The 15,651-nt window shown below is 43.7% G+C and overlaps 1 protein-coding gene across 3 annotated transcripts in view; it reads right to left on the minus strand.

The window, feature by feature from the left end:
* Nucleotides 1-15,651, minus strand: part of DIP2B (disco interacting protein 2 homolog B) — a 2,678,679-nt gene that overhangs the window by 420,274 nt on the left and 2,242,754 nt on the right. The gene's annotated exons all lie outside the window — the stretch shown is intronic.

Here is a 15,651-nt window from a genome sequence, read left to right on the forward strand (position 1 = left end):
GGGAATGTCCGACTAGGTTCCACAGAGCCTGTTTTCAGCGGAGGCCCGGGGAGAAATGCTCCAGATGCATGTCTTTGGAATGTGGGAGGAAACCGGAGTACCCGGAGGAAACCCACGCGAACACAGGGAGAACATGCAAACTCCACACAGAAGGCACCCCAGACGAGAATCGAACTGGAGAACCTCTTGCTGTGAGGCGACAATGTTAACCACTGCACCACTGTGCCGCCCAATTTCACAGTACATCATCTGCAATATTGTTGCGATTGTGCCAATCTGCTGGTCAATGTCCTATAATCCTCTATCTACACTTAATGAACAGGAATACTAGATACATACATTTTTCAACCTGAGATATCTGTTCTCTGTCACCTGCAGAGAGCAATTCACTCTTTGCTGGGACAGAACAATATTGTCTGATTTGGTGATTCAACTACACACTCGGCAGCTAATCACTCAAGTGCATGTTTTACAGATCATCATCTACAGATAACAATGATCCAGCTCTTACATTCTCAAAGTGAATGCTCTCTGTATCTTGGCTGTGGCTTGACACTGGTTCATGAAAAATCACAAACAGCAGAAAAAACATATACACCCATAGCAGATTCTTGTGCAAACCCTGAATGTATCTGACAATAGAAAAACAATGTTTTCTCTTGAAATACAGCACCAAATTATGTCCAACAGCAACTATAGGACACAGAATTGAAGCAGTAAATCCTGCAAGATGCTTTGATGTACATAAACACATGCATTTTCTGCAAACACATGTAGACAAGTATTAGCAGATTAATGACCTCCGCCCTCTCCAATAACTGGGCAATGACAAGGGCTGATCTGCTGCTCAAAGGTCAGGAGAGAATCCATGCTGTTCCTCCTGAATCAAAGGCTCAGCTACTGGACAAAATCTCTCTCGGAACTATGGTATATGCTTTTCCAGAGAGGATGAGGAGTGTGATGATGTATCCATACTGGAACTTATCCCTCCTGTTCTCTTTACGAAAACAGGAACCACTACATTAGCTTACCAGTCCAGAGGTACTATCCCATGTTACATACAACACTGAAAAAAAAAGTCTTTCGGCTTTTCCCAGTTAGGGGTCGCCACAGCGGAACTCCGGTCTGCTAATGATTGGTAGTGGATTTTTACGGTGCTGAGTTGCCAGCCCGATGCACAGCCTTCAAGGAAGGCACACCCATTCATGAAGGCACCTACCTGCATGTCTTTAGACATCACTCAACCAAGGGGTGGACAATGCAGACTCCACACAGAAGGCAGTCCAGCCGAGAATCGAACGGGAGAACCTCTTGCTGTGAGGCGACAACGCTAACCGCTGCACTACCGTGGCCTAAACACACAACATTAAAAAGGTGTGCTAAATAATGGACCCTAATAATGCCCAGAATGTTCTTCATTTCTGTTCAGATCTCATCTATCCCCAAAGTTTTGCCACAACAAAAATGTTTAATCACTGTAGTTTTACTGCCTATCAAAATGGATCCAACTCATCTATTTGTTTCTAACAGTACCTCTTCAAAGGAAGGATTGTCTACTGGATTCAGGAGCTCCTCAACTGAACTTTACAACTGTTGACAACATTCCCAGTTAAGGTCATCATTTCTTCCCCACTGCTGTGTAAAACCAGTGAAATATCCCATATTCCCCTCCCGAGTTATGGGACAATATCCCATAAACTCTCTCTCTGACCATTTGAAAGTCATTCTCCATGACCTCACCAAACTCCTTTAACACTATGACCTTTACTTTGGAGAATATTTCTGGCTGAGTTTGACTGACTGGGAATGTGGGTGGAGAGAAATGAGAAACCCAAGTGTGTAATCAAGGTGTCCTAGAGATGTCTATCCAATGCTTCTGTGCACAATTAAATCAATTTCTACCTCCAAAAGAGTTTTTCCTGTATATCTGGGGAGGTTGAGACATGAAGTTTGAATGGACCATGTTCAAGACTACAACAGGAGAAATGGAGTCAAGAAAGGCCAAATGGTGGTCAGCACTTACCATGGAGGTAACCTTAGCATCCTGTAATGGAAATAAGAGATGAGGGAAACTAGGAGACTAAAAAAGAAAGCCTTCTTTGCAGTGCTGGTGAGAGGCTTCATGTACAACACTCAAAATAACATCAGATAAAATAGTAGTTGTCCTTCACTGTGGTAAGGTAAGGAAGAGGATGGGGTTTGAGTGATCCCTTGCAGAAACAAAGTGTAAACCAGGGTAGGGGAAAAGAAACGGAAAACATTTTTAATTCAGTTTAGTTAAAACTGATAAAGTACAGTTGTGTACATTTAACATAAATGTAGCTGTTCGAGTGTATTCACTGTTGCAGTCATAAACATTTGGGATATCTGCTTGCAGTAGCCCTCAGTCGGCCTGATTATCAAAGTCTTGGGTCCTGTGTCGGTTCCTCTCATATCTTCCATGACATCAGGTAGTCAGGGGTATAAAGCATGCAGCCGACGCCATTACATAAGTTTTTCTTGCCCCAGATGATATATATATATATATATATATATATATATATATATATATATATATGCAAGGTTATACCTCCAACAAAAAAGCAAATACACCAAAAAGCTTTTAAGCATAGTAAAGGAGAATAGAGGTATAGCCAAAATAATTTGGGGGGCTAGAGGGAGGGTAGCCAGGACTACAACAGTCAATACACTCGAACATCTACATTTATGGTAAGTGTACACAACTGTACTATGTTCTATGTGTTTCACTGTTGCAGTCATCACACTTGGGTAGATTCCCAAAGCTAAGGATGGGAGGAGGAATTTAGATAGCATTAGGACCAGCTTTAAGGCCCTGCAAGACTGCAGTGGCAAAGCCAGCTCTGGATTTAGAGAAAACTGGCAAATGGTAATGCTTGGTGAAAGTATGTACAGAACTCCAGGTAGCAGCTTCTAGGATGTTCCTGGTAGGGACACCTCTGAAAAAGGCTGTAGAGGTAGATGCAGTGTGGTCTTATCCTGTGTGGGATAGGTTTTCCATGGTGCTTATAGCAGAAATGAATGCAATTGCCTATCCATTTAGAAATGGTTTGCTTTGAAATGGTCTTCCCCTCTGCCCCTGCAGCAAATGCCACCAGCAGTTGTTCAGATTTCCTTTGAGGTTTAGCCCTGTCCAAGTAAAATCTAAGTTGTCTGTGCACATCTAAGGAGTGCAGTATCCATTCCCTTTGTTCTGTGGATTAGAAAAGACGGTTGACAAATGAATGGACTGATTAAGAGTCACACTGGACAATACCTTGGGCATCAAGGAGGGATTTGGTCCTGAGGGACACCCTGTCCGCATGAAAGATTATGAAAGGCTCCACTGCCATAAGGGCCTGTAATTCAGATACCCTTCTTGCTGAAGTGATTGCTAAAAGGAAGGCTGTTTTCCAAGAAAGGAATTTTAACTCTGCACTTGCAGCTGGCTCAAAAGGAGGTAGAGTGAGTTTTTCCAATACAAATTTAAGGTCCCAGGCTGGAGTTGGGGCCCTCCTGGGTGGTCTTAAGTTTCTGGCCCCTCTGGGGAACTGCGTGAGCAGTGGATGAGAGAACAGGGGTGGTTCTGTGTTGTAATGAGCTGAAATGACTGAGGCATGAATTTTGATGGAAGAAAAAGAAAGGCCCTTGTAAAGCATCTCAGTTAAGTATTGAAGAATCTGAGGTAAATTGGGCGCTGCTGTGCCCATCCCTTGAGTTTGGTTGAAGGAACAAAATCTTTTCCATTTTTCAGCATAAGGTTTTCTAGTACTAGGGATCCTTGCCTCCAAAATAACATCCAACACTGGTTTACTGAGGGATGGTAACGGAGAGATTAGGTAATGAGCCAGGCTGCCAAGTTCAGGGTTTGAAGCTGAGGATGCAGAATCTGGCCTTCCTGCTGGGACAGCAAGGTAGGGGTCTGAGGCAGGTGCCATGGAGCCAGCAGTGACACACTGTGCAAGAGGGGGTACCAGTGTTGGCGTGGCCAGTCTGGTGCAATCAGTATCGTCCTTGGTTTGTCCTGTTTGATCTTTAGTAGTACTTTGGAGAGGAGAGGCAGAGGAGGAAAGGCATAAACTGATAGATTTTTCCAGCTGAAGGACAGGGCATCCACTTTCCAAGCTTGTTTGTGGGGAGTCCTTGTGCAGAATTTGTCCAATTGGTAGTTCTGGGGAGAGGCAAACAGGTCTATATCTGGGCTCCCCTATTTGTTTATCAACATGTTGAAAGTCTTTGGTTTCAATTTCCACTCGTGTGGGTCCATGAGATTTCTGCTTAGATCGTCTGCCAGTGTATTTAGTTTTCTTGGCAGGAATTGAGCCTATAGATGCACTTGGTAGTTCAAGGCTGTGTTCCACAGAGCCATGGCTAAGTCTGCAGAGGGGGTAGGAATGGGTACCCCCCTGCTTGTTTATGTACCACATAACAGTGGTGTTGTCCGTCTTTACCATTAATTGTCCGGGAAGAATGTGGTCCTTAAAGGCTGTCAGAGCATTCTGTACAGTTAACATTTCTTTTTGACTGATATGCAGGTGCATTTGACTTGGGTTCCATTTGCCCTGAATGCACTTCCCTGCCAGATGAGCCCCCCATGCATAGTCTGATGCATCTGTTGTTAGGGTTTGGGCGGCAGGGGGTAGAGTGAATGGTAGTCCCTTGTTTTGGTGGCAGGCCTGTGCCCACCAAAGGAACTCTAACTGTAGGCAGGGTATGATAGGAATCACTGCTTCTAGATACTAAGAATGTTGACACCATAGGCTTTTTAGATGCCACTGTAGTTTCCTCATATGCAGTCTTGCATATGGAATTAGGAGAATGCAGGAGGCCATGAACCCCAAGGCTTGCAGTATTTGCCTTGCAGACAGCAGGGTTTTTGTGGCCATTAGTTTAAAGTAAGTTGTCAAATGAATGTGTTTCTCTGGCGTGAGGAAAGCCATCTGGGAAGTTGTGTTCAAGCTTGCTCCCAGGAATATAATTTGTTGACAGGGTACCAGCTGTCATTTCTTTTCGTTTATGGTGTACCCCAGAGAAGTTAGCACCTTTTGTACAAATGCCAGATGAGTCAAAAGTATGTCCTGGCTTTCTGCCTGAATTAGACAATCGTCCAGGTATGGGTATATGTGAATATTTCTTTGCCTGCAAAATGCAATGACTGGAGCTAGGCACTTTGTGAATACCCTGGGCGCAGTAGATAAGCCAAAGGGCAGTGCAGAGAACTGGTAGTGCATGTAGCCTAATTTGAAGCATAGGTATCTTCTGCAAGATTCCCTGATTGGGATGTGCAGGCAGGCTTTTGCCAACCAGGCATCCTTGCCTAGCATAGGAAGCAACTGGTGAAGAGTTAGCATCTTGAATTTTGGGATCACCAAAAAGGTGTTTGGGATAGAAAGGTCCAGGATAGGATGCGATGAGTTATCTTTTCTGGGTACCAGGAAAAGTCCTGAGTAGAAACCTTGTTCCTTTTCCTCTACTGGTACAGTTTGAATAGCCCTTATGCTTAAGAGAGAGAGTACTTGCTTTTGAGCCTCTGCCCACTGATTTGGGGGTAGATCTGGCCAACCGTTTGGGGTTGGTAATGTGTGGAAGTGAAATCTGCATCCTTGGGAAACTATATTTAAAACCCATTTGTCCTGGGTAATGACTTCCCAGTTTTTTGCCTGCAGAGCAATCTTTCCCCCTAAAGGAGCAGTCAGTTCAGAAAGGTTTGGAAGTTTTAAAGTTAAGTCATTGAGACAGTTTACCATATGGGGAAGTATTACTACTCCATGATTTGAAAGTAGAAGCCCCCCACTACTTAGTCCTGTGCGTGCCCTAGGACTGAAGCCTGGGTGTTCTGCTGGTTCTGGGTTTGGACTGAGAAGGTCTGGAAGAGGCAGGAAAAGACCAATTCTTAGAGGGCCAATGCCTACTAAATCTTGCAGGCTGTACTTGAAGGAAATCTTTAACAGTTTGCATAGATTTAGCTTTTTCCTCCATCTTTTTAAGTACTTCTTCTGCTTTGTTGCCAAACAGGCGGTCCTGATTTAAGGGAGCATCCAGCAATTTAGCTTTAACATGATCTGGCAAAGATTGCTCCTTAAGCCAAGCATGCCTTCTAAGTACAGACCCAATGAAAGCAGCCCTGCAAGATACCTCTAGTGAATCAAGACCACATTGCAAAGTATGTTTTCCAACTTGTCCAGCAGAATGCATTAAATCCTGTAAATCCTTATTTTGAGCACAGTCAGGAATCAACCTCATTTTCTGTTTAAGCAATCCAATAATATGCTGCTGATACTTTAACATATGAAACTGGCAGTTTAAGGCCCTAATGGCCAAGGTTGCAGAAGTGTATACCTTCTTACCACAGACATCTATCCAGCACTCTGGAATCTCTATCAGAGGGGGTAGGATTTTTGGCAATAGTAGCCTTAATGCCCTTTAATCCCTGTGAAATGGTCTCAGGATCAGCAGTAGGATTTTTGAAAAGGAACTTGTGAGAGTCAGGAACCCTGTAATATCTATCAGGTTTTCTGGGAGCAGGAGGTAAAGAGTCAGGGGCCAAGCTAGATTCCGAAAAGGTATCATCAACAATGTTTAGTACAGGGGGGGATAGATAAAGGCCTGTGTTGGGGCAGGGGTAAGAAATCCGTAAGCCTCTTTTTAGAATCAGAATAATCCTGGCTTTCCCAGCGAAAATGCTCCCTAAGAGTATGCAAGGTTTCACCAGAACAGAAATCCTCTGGGGGGGAAGCAGAGGGAATATAGTCCTCTGCATCAGAATCCTCATAGGGTAGATAAGTGTAAATCCTGGTCATCAGAGGAAAAGTACAGTTTTGTACCTACCATAAATGTAGATGTTCGAAGATCCACATTGCTGCAGTCCTTATATATGGGTAGTCCGCTGTCCTCGGTCGGCCCGAATACCAAAGTATTAGGCTGACGTCGGTCATGGGCGCTTAGATCTGATATCAGAGCGTCAGGGTATAAAAGCGCATGACCGACGTCATATCCTCAGTCTTTTCTTGCCCCAGATGTCAGAAGGCCCTAAAAAGAAAGGCCACAGCCCAAAAACAGGATACCTCCCAAAAACATGCCCAACAACAACAATCACCCAAACCATACAACCATGTCAAACTACAGAGGGGAAGGAGGGAGGGTAAATTGGACTGCAGCAATGTGTATCTTCGAACATCTACATTTATGGTAGGTACAAAACTGTACTATGTTCTTCATCTCACATTGCTGCAGTCCTTACATATGGGTAGAATCCCAAAGCAGAGGTAAAGGGAGGATGGCAAAATCATAAAGCATTAGGGGCTGCTAAAATGCCCTGTAATATTGCAGTGGCAAATCCAGCCCTACACTTAGAATAAAGAGGAAGGTGGTAATGCTTGGAAAAAGTATGTACTGAACTCCAAGTGGCTGTTTCCAAAATATCCTTTGTAGCTACCCCCCTTAGAAAGGCAGTAGAAGTGGCAGTAGCTCTAGTGGAATGAGGTCTGATTCCAGCGGAATCTCCTTACCATGATGGGAATAACAGAAAGAAATACAAAACCCAATCCATTTAGAAATAGTTTGTTTTGAAACAGGTTTTCCCTGAGAACCCAAAGCAAAAGAAACAAACAACTGCTGAGACTGCCTGAACCCCTTGGTTCTGCTCAAATAATAACGTAACTGCCTGTGAATATCCAAAGTATGCAAAATCTTCTCCCTTTATTTTGGGGTTTGCATAAAAAGTAGGCAAATGAATAGTTTGGTTCAAGGCCACACTAGAAACCACTTTAGGCATAAAGGAAGGATTAGTGCAAAGATACCCTATCCTTATGAAAAATCAGGAAAGGTTCCACTGCCATAAGGGCCTGTAATTCAGAAACCCTTCTTGCAGAGGTAATGGCCAACAAAAAGCAGTCTTCCATGATAAATACTTTAACTCGGCAGTAGCTGCAGGCTCAAAAGGTTGTAGAGTAAGCTTTTCCAACACAAAATTGAGATCCCAAGCAGGAGTAGGAGCTCTACGTGGGGGTCTTATGTTCTTTGCCCCTCTAAGAAATTGCTTAAACAAAGGATGGGAAAATAAAGGAGGGTCACAGTCATAGTGAGCAGAAATGGCTGCAGCATGAACCTTTATCGAGGAGAAAGACAAACCCTTGTCCAATAACTCAGTAAGATATTGAAGAGAAACACTTAAATCAGGCTTGGAAACATCAAAGTCCTTCGCTTTGCTCCAAAGAAAAAATCTCCTCCATTTATCAGCGTAAACTTTCCTTGTACTAGGCCTTCTGGCCTCCAAAATAATATTCAAAACTTGTTGTGGAAGCTGAGACCCTCCAGGGTCTAAAACAGAATATGCCAGGCTGTGAGATGCAGAGACTGAATCTTGACATTGAGGAAGTGATTGCCCTCCTGAGACAAAAGATGCGGAATCAAAGGCAGAGGCCATGGAGGCTCCCGTACCAAACTCCTCAGTAGTGGGTACCAGTGCTGTCGAGGCCAATCCGAATCATGGATGGCTTGTCTATTCTGGCCTTCAGGAGTACCTTGGGAATGAGAGGCAGAGGTGGAAAGGCATAGACATGAAGATTGCTCCAACTGAATGATAGAGCATCCACCTTCCAAGCTGTGGGATGAAACATTTTTGTGCAAAACTTTGGCAACTGGTAATTTAGTGGAGAAGCAAACAGATCTATGTCTGGAGTCCCCCATAACACTGTCAACTTTTGAAACACATGAGGATCCAGTTTCCACTCGTGAGGATCCACAATTTGTCTGCTCAACACATCCGCTAAGGAGTTCTGTGCTCCTGGTAGAAACCTTGCCTGAAGATTGAGGTGTAAACTGAGAGCAGTCTCTCACAAAATCATCGCTTGCCTGCAAAGAGGGTACGAATGGGTTCCCCCTTGCTTGTTGATGTACCACATGACAGTAGTGTTGTCTGTTTGAATCAACACCTGTCCTGGGTGAAGTAAATCCTTGAAAGCCATCAATGCCAATTGGACTGCTAACATCTCCTTCAAGTTGATATGCAAATGTTGAAGTCTGACAGGCCACGTGTCTTGCACCCATTTTCCATTGAGGTGTGCTCCCCAAGCCTTGTCCGAGGCATCTGTCGTTAGAATCTGACTCGCCTCTGGTCGGGTCACAGAGAGTCCCTTGTTCAGGTGACATTCCTGAGCCCACCACAAAAATTCTTTCTGAATGCAAGGTATTATCTGAATGACAGTGTCTAGATCTTGGCAGTGTTGTGTCCATACATTTTGAGATACCATTGAAGCTTCCTCATATGCAGTTTGGCATTGGGAAGCACCAGAATACAAGATGCCATGAACCCCAAGGCTTGAAGGACTGTCCTTGCAGTCAGCCTGGACTGTAGAGACATTTGATGGAAATAAAGAGAAAGGCTTCTTTGTTTGTCCGGGGTCAAAAGGCCATCTGGGAAGCTGTATTCAGTCTCACACCCAGAAAGCACATGTCCTGAGAGGGTACTAGACTGGACTTTGTTTCATTCACAGAATACCCTAGGCATCTTAACACTACCATCACATACTGTAGATGATGCAGAAGTTCGTCTTTGTGTTGTGCAATAATCAGGCAATCGTCCAAATAAGGATAAATCTGTATTCCTCTTAACCTGAAAAAGGCTATCACTGGAGCCAGAACCTTTGTGAACACTCTGGGCGCAGTAGATAAGCCAAAGGGCAATGCAGAGAACTGATAATGTAAATTTCCAGCCCGAAACGCAGGTACCTCCTGCAACTGGGCCTGATAGGAACATGAAGATAAGCCTCTTTGAGATCCAGAGTTACCATCCAGTGATCTTTTCCCAACAGAGGTAAAAGCTGTTGTAACGTCAGCATTTTGAACTTTGGAATGTCCAGATAAGTGTTGAGGATAGATAAATCCAAAATTGGTCTCCACGTGTTCCCTTTCTTTGGCACTAGAAACAGGCGAGAATAAAATCCTAGTCCCACTTCTGACAGAGGAACTGGCTGTATAGCTCCTATTTGAAGAAGTAAAGAAATCTGCTTGTGAGCCTCTATCCTTTGCCGAGGAGGAATGTCTGGCATGCCTTTGAAAGGAGGCAATGTATGGAAATAGAACTTGTAGCCTCGGTTTATAATGTCCAATACCCATTTGTCCTGGGTGACTAAAAGCCAGTTTTGCTTGAAGAGTGCTAACTTTCCTCCCAAAGGAGCTGCCAGGGAAGAAGAATCTGGCAGCTGAAAATGCAGGTCATTGGGCCTGTTTACGAAAGGACTGGCCCCTGCCCTCACCTGCAGATTGTGCAGGTGAACTCCAAGTTCTAGGCATGAATGTACTTTGAGCTCTGCCCCTGCCACGTCTAGATCTACCCCTAGACTGAGAATCAGAAGATGGGTAGGTCCACCCCTTAGTAGGCCAATTTCTACTAAACTTTGGAGGTTGCACCTGCGAAAAATCTTTAACAGTCTGCATGGACTTAGCCTTGTCTTCCATTTTCTTCAAAACCAACTCCACAGGGGGACCAAACAAAACTTCAGACTGTAAAGGGGCATCCAGAATTCTAGATTTAACATGCTCGGACAAATTCTGATCCTTAAGCCAGGCGTGCCTACGAAGAACTGAACCAGTGGCAGCCACCCTAGAAGAGGCCTGTACAGCATCAAAACCACACTGCAAAGAATGCTTACCCACCTGTTCAGAGACATGTACTATATCCTGCAATTCTTTACACTCTATGCCCTCTGCCAAAGCATCCACTTTAGATTTTAGCTGAGAAAGGAGGAAATTCTGATATTTCAACATATGAAACTGGCAATTTAAAGCCCTCATTGCTAAAGTAGAAGAGGTATACACCTTCTTACCCCATCTATCCAAAGCTCTAGCTTCCTTATCTAGAGGAACCGGATTCTTTACAACAGAAGCTCTAACACCCTTAGGCCCCTGACTAATAGTTTCTGGGTCCGCCCTAGGACTCTTATACAGATATTTATGAGCCTCAGGCACCCTGTAATACCTGTCCGGTTTAACTGGCGCAGGAGGCAAAGAATCTGGATTAAGGGAAGCCTCCGAGAAAACATCTTGAACAACATCCAAAACAGGAGGTATAGCCAAGGGTCTATGCTGTGGTAGAAACAAGAATTCCCTAAGCCTCTTCCGTGAATCAGAGAAATCCTGTCCTTCCCACTTAAAATGCTCCCTCATGGAATGCAGAGTTTCTGAAAATGAAAAATCGTCTGGAGGAGAAGCAGAAGGAGTGGAATCCTCTGCATCAGAATCCGAATAAGGGGGAAAATCTTGAATATCTTCAGCAGAAGAGTCTGAGCCATCTGAGGCCTGATCCAAACTTTCCAACTCTGGCTCCACCCTGGGCCTCTTATCAGGAGGGGGCATAGAACCTCTAATTAAAGTAATCAAATCTTCTGCCATTTTAAGCATGTTCTTTTTAGGCACAGACCCTGAAGTACCTGGAGGGACACCAGAGGAAGGCAAAACAGACCTGCCCTTAGAAGAAGCCTTAGAAATAGTAGCAGAAGGCCTAACCACCTTAGGCATAGAAGGGAGAATAGTAACTTGAGAGGCCCCTTCAGCTTGACCTGACTCCTGTAAGGCCACATCCTGCAAAATCAAAGTTTCCCCCTGAGACTCAACAGAAACTTCAGCCGGATCCACCTGCTCCACTGTAGTTTCTGCAGGACCGGCGTCTGAAACGGACGAATCAACCTGTCTAGGTTTCAAGGATTTGTCTTTGCGCTTCTTCGTGGAAGCAGGCGTCGGAGGATCCGACGGCATATTATAATTACACCGCTTACCAAAGACTATCCTAGCACAATCTAACCTTCTTTTTATAGTGCGCTTATTAAACCTAGCATAAAACCGACACCCGACTACGTCGTGGTCCAGTCCCAAACAAGGAATGCAAAGAGAGTGATAATCCCTATGCGGTATCTGTTTCCCACAAGAAATACAATTATTCACTTTTTCTGACATCCGAATTAACTGAGGCAAGAAAAACAAAATATTCCCCAACGGGGTACTTAGCCCAACTTGGTTTCGGTCTGAAACTCAGAATACGAAAATTTCAGAACGCCGAACGGCACTTGCAACGCTGCTTCTGCATCGGACCATGCGGCAAAAAAGACTGAGGATATGACGTCGGTCATGCGCTTTTATACTATGACGCTCTGATGTCAGATCTAAGCGCCCATGACCGACGTCAGCCTAATACTTTGGTATTCGGGCCGACCGAGGACAGCGGACTACCCATATGTAAGGACTGCAGCAATGTGAGATGAAGAACATCAGAAATTTCATAATCCTTATCAGAAGTATCATAAGCAAATTCAGTCCTAGGTCTCTTAGAGGGGGAAGGATGGCTTCCCCTGATTAAAGTAATAAGGTCTTCAGCCATTCTTATCATTTATTTTTTAGGCATAGAGGCCAGACCATGCGGTCTGGGCATCGGTTTTCTAGGCATGGTTCGAGTTTTAGGCCTTGAAGAAGAAGATGGCATTGGTTTAATATGCAAGTCAGTAGGCCTGAACAACCCCTCAGAAGCTGGTGCCTGCACAGTGGCTCCGGACCCATACAAGGCAGACACATCTGCAGGTTCCATAGTTGAAGCATCTCGCGGCATACCGGACTCCGAATGGGTTTCAGTAGAGGCCTGTGAATCTGAAGTAGTGGGTATCAGGGACTGCAAAAGCGCCTCACTGAGTACCAGTGAACTGGCGACTAGCTTAGGAGAAGCGTTGTTGGCAGCTTTGGACCTAGGCGGCCTGTCTCTATCTTTGCATTTTTTCGGAATGTCGGTAGTCGGGTGGCTTACCGGAGACATATCTAGATAATTGAAATGAGTACCAAAATATTTAGAAGCGTAAATATACCGATGACGAATAGTTTGTTGTTTAAATAAGACACAAAATAGACAGCAAGGTACGTCGTGGTCAGGGCCTAGGCAAGGAATACAGTACGAATGAAAATCTTTATTAGGTATTTGCTTTCCACAAGAAATACAATTATTGACTTTTACTGACATCGGTTTAGAGCAAGAAAAAGTTTCTCCAATGGGGTATTTAGCTTTAGTTGAAGACTTCGGTACTGAAACTCGAAAACGAAAATGTCAGGAGTCGGTCGACTGGCACTTGCGAACTGCTTCTGCTTTGAGCACGGCACAGCAAGAAAGACTGATGGCATCGGCTGCATGCTTTATACCCCTGACTACCTGACGTCATGGAAGATGAGACAGCAACCAACGCAGGACCCAAGACTTTCATAATCAGGCCGACTGAGGGCTACTGCAAGCAGATAACCCAAATGTGATGACTGCAACAGTGAAACACAAAGAACATCCATCACTATGCCAGCACAGAGGCAGAGAAACCAATCAACTTAATTCAGTAGTATAGAAAACAAGCAAAGATGAAGACCTTCCTCTCACATTAAATGAACATGCTATACAGCAATTCATAATATCCATTCAAACTTAATAGAATAATAAAAGTTAAAGACATTGAAAGATATACATGAAATTAAGAAAATCAGCAAAGTACCTTTCCATGAAAGAACTGTGGTACTGACAAGTCACGTCACCAATCTACTCTAGTTACCTAAATAAAGAGTCCTGCTCCCTTACAGTTCAAGTAATTCCAAAACAGATGCAGAGTGAATACAACTGATGTTAAACATTCACTACTTCAAATTTTTTTTAGTCATCCTGACAGTGAATTCTAGTGGTTTAGGGCTTCCTCAAATGTGACCTTAAATAGAATCCCCTTATGTTATTTGTTCAAGAGACAAGAAGGCTACTGCAAAGAAAAAAAGACAGGACACCATAATTGCAAGAGGGGGATCTGATCAGGTGCACCTTTTGAAATGATCCACTGGTTGGACCAAGGATAATGCAGAAGCAAGGTTACAGTGACTCAGGTTCCAAAAGTTACAGTGGACATAAATAAATCTGAGTGCAGTGGCTATTCCATGGCACAGTATGTATCACTGCTACACATGGGATATGGCTCCAGACAGTGGCTCTGCTACAAGGCACAGTTAGCACAGGGATTTAAGTCTGTGACAAGAAAATAATGTTACCTCTCTAAGATTCTACACGCAGATGTGCCATGCATATATTTAAGTAAATACCAAACTTGTTACATGATGATATGTCAAGCTGAAAAAAAACAGAACAAATCTAATAAAACTTGTTCAGTAGTTTAACTGTTTAAACACCCTGAAAACAAAACTCCATCATCTGCTACATAAACAATGCTTTCTACTTACTTCCAACATGTCTCAAAACTATGGTAAGGACTGATCCTCAAATCATCAATGACAGGACTTTGGTCAGTTCTAGATCTGCCATGCTTCTAATAGTAGCTGAATTTATTTATTGTGCATCACAAGCATTTCCATGGATGCACATTCAAACATACTGAGTCACACTTGCAGAGGTGTCTGCAATATAGTATCTACTGCCATCTTGGTAAATACTGCAACTGCGCTATTAAGTATAGTCCCCAATATGGTGAAGTACACAGCTCCCTATGTAAACTTTTTAAGCTAAACATTTTCCACCTCCCACATGCATGCCTTGTCCTACATTCTCTTATAAACACCTTAAATAGCATCATAAGTAGCTCTGCTTGTGCAACTCTGATGACTTAACACAAGTCTAACTTAAAAGAAAATATACATGGTAAGAACAATAAAAAGTATGATATTTTCAAAACAATAGCTCCAAGTTCTCATTTATCATTCACTTAATTTTAATTTTATTTAACTGAAACTCTGTAGTACCTGCCCTAACTGTAATCTTTCAAAGTTGACTTACAGTGGTAAAATTTTGACTATGATCTAGGCGACCCATGTTTAACCAGCAGCCCAGGTACCTGCTGGAGCTGCCCTGGGGAAGATGGGAGTGCCTGCCTTCAGGAGGAGTGGATGGAACAGGATTATTCTATGCTGCAATCCTAAAAAGAAGAGGCAGTGACATCTAGAGGAGCTCCTGGGGTGTGCACTTGATTCACTAAACCATGACAACAGTAACTTTCTTTAGCTGGTATACAGAAGCATGAATGTGTATGAGGAGCTACAGTGGTCCTGACAGTGATGTGGGTTGCATGTCCCCAGCCCAAGTGGAGGGAGGGTTTAGGATTTAGAAGAAAAAAAACCTAATTGTGCACTGGATGCCAGTGATGTTACACGCAACTCCTATGGGTTGGCTGAATGATGGCCCCTCCACAGCTGGTAAGGCTTGTTGTTTAGCAGGCACAGAGGCAAAAAAAAAAAAAAAAAACATGCAGAAAAAGGCCTGTTCCAGTAGCATAGACAGATAAAGCCCTGACTACGGCTGAGGCAATCAGAGCAGATTAGTCATTCAGATGCTTGAAGGAGCAGGCAAGTGAAGATGGACATGCCCATCATGAAAAAGGTGGGCCAGATGGCCACATCCAAATCTCTGGTTAGACTTCATTGTGAACAGTGAAGGCAAGTCAATAGCAAGGGGCTGGCCAAGGATGGGGCATGGGGCTGGCCATCAAAACAGGTGATGGTAGCCCTTTCATGCTTAAGTGAAGCATCAAGCATCTGTGTGCCATGGGGCACATGCAGACCACATACATATACATACAATTTTTTTTTTTTTTTTTTTTAACTATGACAAAGTATTTTCTAATATGGGACCTGGACAAAAAT

Source organism: Protopterus annectens, chromosome 9.part0 (genome assembly GCF_019279795.1).
Source record: "Protopterus annectens isolate FY-2018-M chromosome 9.part0, PAN1.0, whole genome shotgun sequence".
NCBI classification, from domain to species: domain Eukaryota; kingdom Metazoa; phylum Chordata; order Ceratodontiformes; family Protopteridae; genus Protopterus; species Protopterus annectens.